The following is a 6,052-nucleotide window of genomic DNA, read 5'->3' on the forward strand; positions in this document are numbered from 1 at the left end:
TTTGTATTGTCATCTATGTTCTTGTGTTGTTAGCTATTAAGTTATTACAAGAGGACCGGCCTTGGCTTCTTGCTCAAATCTATTACATTTTAAAACCAGACCCAACAGATACTAAAAGTCAATGATATAATTTTATAAACTTCTGCTGATAACTTGGCAGCAAATACTATTGTGGTTGCTAAAATGGCTAATTTATCAAGTCTGAATTCACTATCAGTTTGTTTGTTTTTTTGTTGTTTTTTTACATGTGACAATCATGCTTCTTGGCGTGCGGTTACGTGTGTGTGTGTGTGTGTGTGTGTGTTCATGCACACCATAGCATGGTTTCTAGAAGGTACTAATGTTCGAGAGCTACTGTGTCGTTGTGTTACGCCAGATAGCGTGGCGATTTCGCCTTGAGTTTTTAACTCTACAATCTGTTGTGATGTGTGTATTCTGTATCTTGGGGTAGAAGTTGTACCACAGACCTAGGATCAGATTACCTATCCATAATACTAATATTGATCATTTAAACCATGATATACCAGGGGTCGGGTGATTAATTACAATTAATTAATTACAATTCTCTTCAATACTTTTCAATGAGGAAAGTTTGGAATTTAAATTAGATTAGATTAAATTAATTACTTTCTGAATTGACTGGAATTGACCCCAACCCTGATGTATACCCTACGCAAGAATGCATCTTATCAACCGGCTACACAAAATTGTCATCCTGCCTTGTTGAAACAAATTGGCAGGGCTGCCCATGTGTGCATATTCTTTGTGCTACGCGAGTAAATATTATTCTGCGTTCTTCAGAAATGAGGCTTTAGGGGACAGAAACATATCTGCCCTTGGAATCAGTGATTATTGGGGGAAACCTCAACCTACTAGTCATCTATAGGTAACCCTGTTCCTGGAGGTACTGCAGGATTTTGTCCAAACTAGGCACAACACCTGACCAACTGAGCTAATTGATCAGTTCAGTGATTGCCTTTAATTCAACACACCTGGTCTTCCAGATCGGTTTAAATCATGAACATGAAGGGCCTGTGGTACCCCAGGACCAGGGTTGCCTGGTTACCCTGATACAGTTGAAGTCTGAAATTTACATACACCTAGGTTGGAGTCATTAAAACTCGTTTTTCAACCACTTCACAAATTTCTTGTTAACAAACTGTAGTTTTGGCAAGTCGGTTCGTGCATGACAAGTCATTTTTACAACAATTGTTTACAGATTATTTCACTTATAATTCACTGTATTACAATTCCAGTGGGTCAGATGTTTACATACACTAAGTTGACTGGGCCTTTAAACAGCTTGGAACACTCCAGAAAACAAAGTCATGGCTTTAGAAGTTTCTGATTGGCTAACTGACATAATTTGAGTCAATTGGAGGGGTACCTGTGGATGTCGAGTCCTATATCGACACAGCCTGGCTGTAGACTACGGTTTGCAACTGCACATGGGGACAAAGATCATACTTTTTGGATAAATGTCCTCTGGTCCGATGAAACAAAAATAGAACTATTGGCCCATAATGACCATCGTTATGTTTGGAGGAAAAAGGGGGAGGCTTGCAAGCCGAAGAACACCATCCCAATCGTGAAGCACATCAGTCAGAGAGTTAAAGCTTGGTCACAAATGGGTCTTCCAAATGGACAATGACCCCAAGCATACTTCCAAAGTTGTGGCAAAATGGCTTAAGGACAACAAAGTCAAGGTATTGGAGTGGCCATCACAAAGCCCTGACCTCAATCCTATAGAACATTTGTGTGCAGAACTGAAAAAGCGTGTGCGAGCAAGGAGGCCTACAAAACTGACTCAGTTACACCAGCTCTGTCAGTAGAAATGGGGCAACATTCACCCAACTTATTGTGGGGAGCTTGTGGAAGGCTAGCCGAAACGTTTGACCCAAGTTAAACGATTTAAAGGCAATACTACCAAATACTAATTGAGCGAATGTAAACTTCTGACTCACTGGGAATGTGATGAAAGAAATTAAGAGCTGACATTTCACATTCTTAAAATAAAGTGGTGATAATTTTTTACTCGGATTAAGTTAAGGAATTGTGAAAAACTGAGTTTAAATGTATTTGGCTAAGGTGTATGTAAACTTCAGACTTCAACTGTAAATCTGCTATTAACCCTGTGAACATCAAATGAGAATAATGAAAAATGAGAATAATGATGAACGTGATGGTCCTCCTCAGGCTGTGTCTATGAAATCCATTAAACAAGCTGTTTGATCACGTATCGAGAGCGTTTTCTAGTGTTCACTATGTTTCGTAAGAATCACTAGTACAACAACTAGAATCTAGGCCGGGATTCCATCCCATTGCACATTACAATTGTCCCTCTTAAAGGTAATGTGCCCGCATATGCAGAGATCCCATTCATTGTAAACACTTTATGTCAGCTCAATAGGAAATTACCTTTAAATTTCAATCGACTTGACTTCTGGCCTTATTCACAGAGAACACTAGTATTAAATTGTTAAATTGTTCAGTCAGTCATATCATTTAGTGTCATTACTTGAAGTCAAGAGCAGTTCAGAATCTCCAAATAAAATAAAAAAATTGGTAAACATGAAGTAAAGAAACCATTAGACATTGGTAAACATGAAGTAAAGAAACCATTAGACATTGGTAAACATGAAGTAAAGAAACCATTAGACATTGGTAAACATGAAGTAAAGAAACCATTAGACATTGGTAAACATGAAGTAAAGAAACCATTAGACATTGGTAAACATGAAGTAAAGAAACCATTAGACATTGGTAAACATGAAGTAAAGAAACCATTAGACATTGGTAAACATGAAGTAAAGAAACCATTAGACATTGGTAAACATGAAGTAAAGAAACCATTAGACATTGGTAAACATGAAGTAAAGAAACCATTAGACATTGGTAAACATGAAGTAAAGAAACCATTAGACATTGGTAAACATGTTTCCCTATAAAACATCATAGTAAACATGGACTTTTAAATCTGGATTAGTACTTGCTGTAAATGTACAGTGGGGCAAAAACGTATTTAGTCAGCCACAAATTGTGCAAGTTCTCCCACTTTAAAAGATGAGAGGCCTGTAATTGTCATCATAGGTACACTTCAACGTACACTTCAACTATGACAGACAAAATGAGAAGAAAAAAAATCCAGAAAATCACATTGTAGGATTTTTAATGAATTTATTTGCAAATTATGGTGGAAAATAAGTATTTGGTCACCAACAAACAAGCAAGATTTCTGGCTCTCACAGACCTGTAACTTCTTCTTTAAGAGGCTCCTCTGTCCTCCACTCGTTACCTGTATTAATGGCACCTGTTTGAACTTGTTATCAGTATAAAAGACACCTGTCCACAACCTCAAACAATCACACTCCAAACTCCACTATGGCCAAGACCAAAGAGCTTTCAAAGGACACCAGAAACAAAATTGTAGACCTGCACCAGGCTGAGAAGACTGAATCTGCAATAGGTAAGCAGCTTGGTTTGAAGAAATCAACTGTGGGAGCAATTATTAGGAAATGGAAGACATATAAGACCACTGATAATCTCCCTCGATCTGGGGCTCCACGCAAGATCACACCCCGTGGGGTCAAAATGATCACAATAACGGTGAGCTTTAATCCCAGAACCACACGGGGGACCTAGTGAATGACCTGCAGAGAGCTGGGACCAAAGTAACAAAGCCTACCGTCAGTAACACACTACGCCGCCAGGGACTCAAATCCTGCAGTGCCAGACGTGTCCCCCTGCTTCAGCCAGTACATGTCCAGGCCCGTCTGAAGTTTGCTGGAGAGCATTTGGATGATCCAGAAGAAGATTGGGAGAATGTCATATGGTCAGATGAAACCAAAATAGATGTTTTTGGTAGAAACTCAACTCGTCGTGTTTGGAGGACAAAGAATGCGGAGTTGCATCCAAAGAACGCCATACCTACTGTGAAGCATGGGGGTGGAAACATCATGCTTTGGGGCTGTTTTTCTGCAAAGGGACCAGGAAGACTGATCCGTGTAAAGGAAAGAATGATTGGGGCCATGTATCGTGAGATTTTGAGTGAAAACCTCCTTCCGTTAGCAAGGGCATTGAAGATGAAACGTGGCTGGGTCTTTCAGTATGACAATGATCCCAAACACACCACCCAGGCAATGAAGGAGTGGCTTCGTAAGAAGCATTTCAAGGTCCTGGAGTGGCCTAGCCAGTCTCCAGATCTCAACCCCATAGAAAATCTTTGGAGGGAGTTGAAAGTCTGTGTTGCCCAGCAACAGCCCCAAAACATCACTGCTCTAGAGGAGATCTGCATGGAGGAATGGGCCAAAATACCAGCAACAGTGTGTGAAAACCTTGTAAAGACTTACAGAAAACGTTTGACCTCTGTCATTGCCAACAAAGGGTATATAACAAAGTATTGAGATAAACTTTTGTTATTGACCAAATACTTATTTTCCACCATAATTTGCAAATAAATTCATTAAAAATCCTACAATGTGATTTTATGGATTTTTTTCCTCATTTTGTCTGTCATAGTTGAAGTGTACCTATGATGAAAATTACAGGCCTCTCTCATCTTTTTAAGTGGGAGAACTTGCACAATTGGTGGCTGACTAAATACTTGTTTGCCCCACTGTATATCCCATGTTCCCTTGATAGGACTCCCATAGGGCTCTACAGGGCTCCCATAGGGCTCTACAGGGCTCCCATAGGGCTCTACAGGGCTCTACAGGGCTCCCATAGGGCTCAACAGGGCTCCCATAGGGCTCTACAGGGCTCCCATAGGGCTCAACAGGGCTCCCATAGGGCTCTACAGGGCTCCCATAGGGCTCAACAGGGCTCCCATAGGGCTCTACAGGGCTCCCATAGGGCTCTACAGGGCTCCCATAGGGCTCTACAGGGCTCCCATAGGGCTCTACAGGGCTCCCAGGGCTCTACAGGGCTCCCATAGGGCTCTACAGGACTCCCATAGGGCTCTACAGGACTCCCATAGGGCTCTACAGGGCTCCCATAGGGCTCTACAGGGCTCCCATAGGGCTCTACAGGGCTCCCATAGGGCTCTACAGGGCTCCCATAGGGCTCTACAGGACTCCAACAGGGCTCTACAGGACTCCAATAGGGCTCTACAGGACTCCCATAGGGCTCTACAGGGCTCCCATAGGGCTCTACAGGGCTCCCATAGGGCTCTACAGGGCTCTACAGGGCTCCCATTGGGCTCTACAGGGCTCTACAGGGCTCCCATAGGGCTCTACAGGGCTCCCATAGGGCTCTACACAGGGACTCCCATAGGGCTCTACAGGACTCCCATAACGCTCCCATAGGGCTCTACAGGGCTCTACAGGACTCCCATAGGGCTCTACAGGGCTCTACAGGACTCCCATAGGGCTCTACAGGACTCCCATAGGGCTCTACAGGACTCCCATAGGGCTCTACAGGACTACCATAGGGCTCTACAGGACTCCCATAGGGCTCTACAGGACTCCAATAGGGCTCTACAGGACTCCAATAGGGCTCTACAGGACTCCCATAGGGCTCTGCAGGACTCCAATAGGGCTCTACAGGACTCCCATAGGGCTCTGCAGGACTCCCATAGGGCTCTGCAGGACTAGGGCCCAATAGGGCTCTACATGACTCCCATAGGGCTCTGCAGGACTCCCATAGGGCTCTACAGGACTCCCATAGGGCTCTGCAGGACTCCCATAGGGCTCTACAGGACTCCCATAGGGCTCTACAGGACTCCCATAGGGCTCTACAGGACTCCCATAGGGCTCTACAGGACTCCCATAGGGCTCTGCAGGACTCCCATAGGGCTCTACAGGACTCCAATAGGGCTCTACAGGACTCCAATAGGGCTCTACAGGGCTCTACATGACTCCCATAAGGCTCTACAGGACTCCAATAGGGCTCTATAGGACTACCATAGGGCTCTACAGGACTCCTGTGCCCTGTAAAGGTAATAGGGTACCATTTGGTACACATTCCTTGTCTGTGAGTGCAGTTAAAGGTTTAGTCAAGCGGCTACGTGTGGTTGAATGCTGCCTTGTAGCTCACAGTAAAAGAAAGGCTGTCT

The sequence above is a fragment of the Oncorhynchus tshawytscha genome, linkage group LG30 (genome assembly GCF_018296145.1).
Source record: "Oncorhynchus tshawytscha isolate Ot180627B linkage group LG30, Otsh_v2.0, whole genome shotgun sequence".
Taxonomy (NCBI): Eukaryota; Metazoa; Chordata; class Actinopteri; order Salmoniformes; family Salmonidae; genus Oncorhynchus; species Oncorhynchus tshawytscha.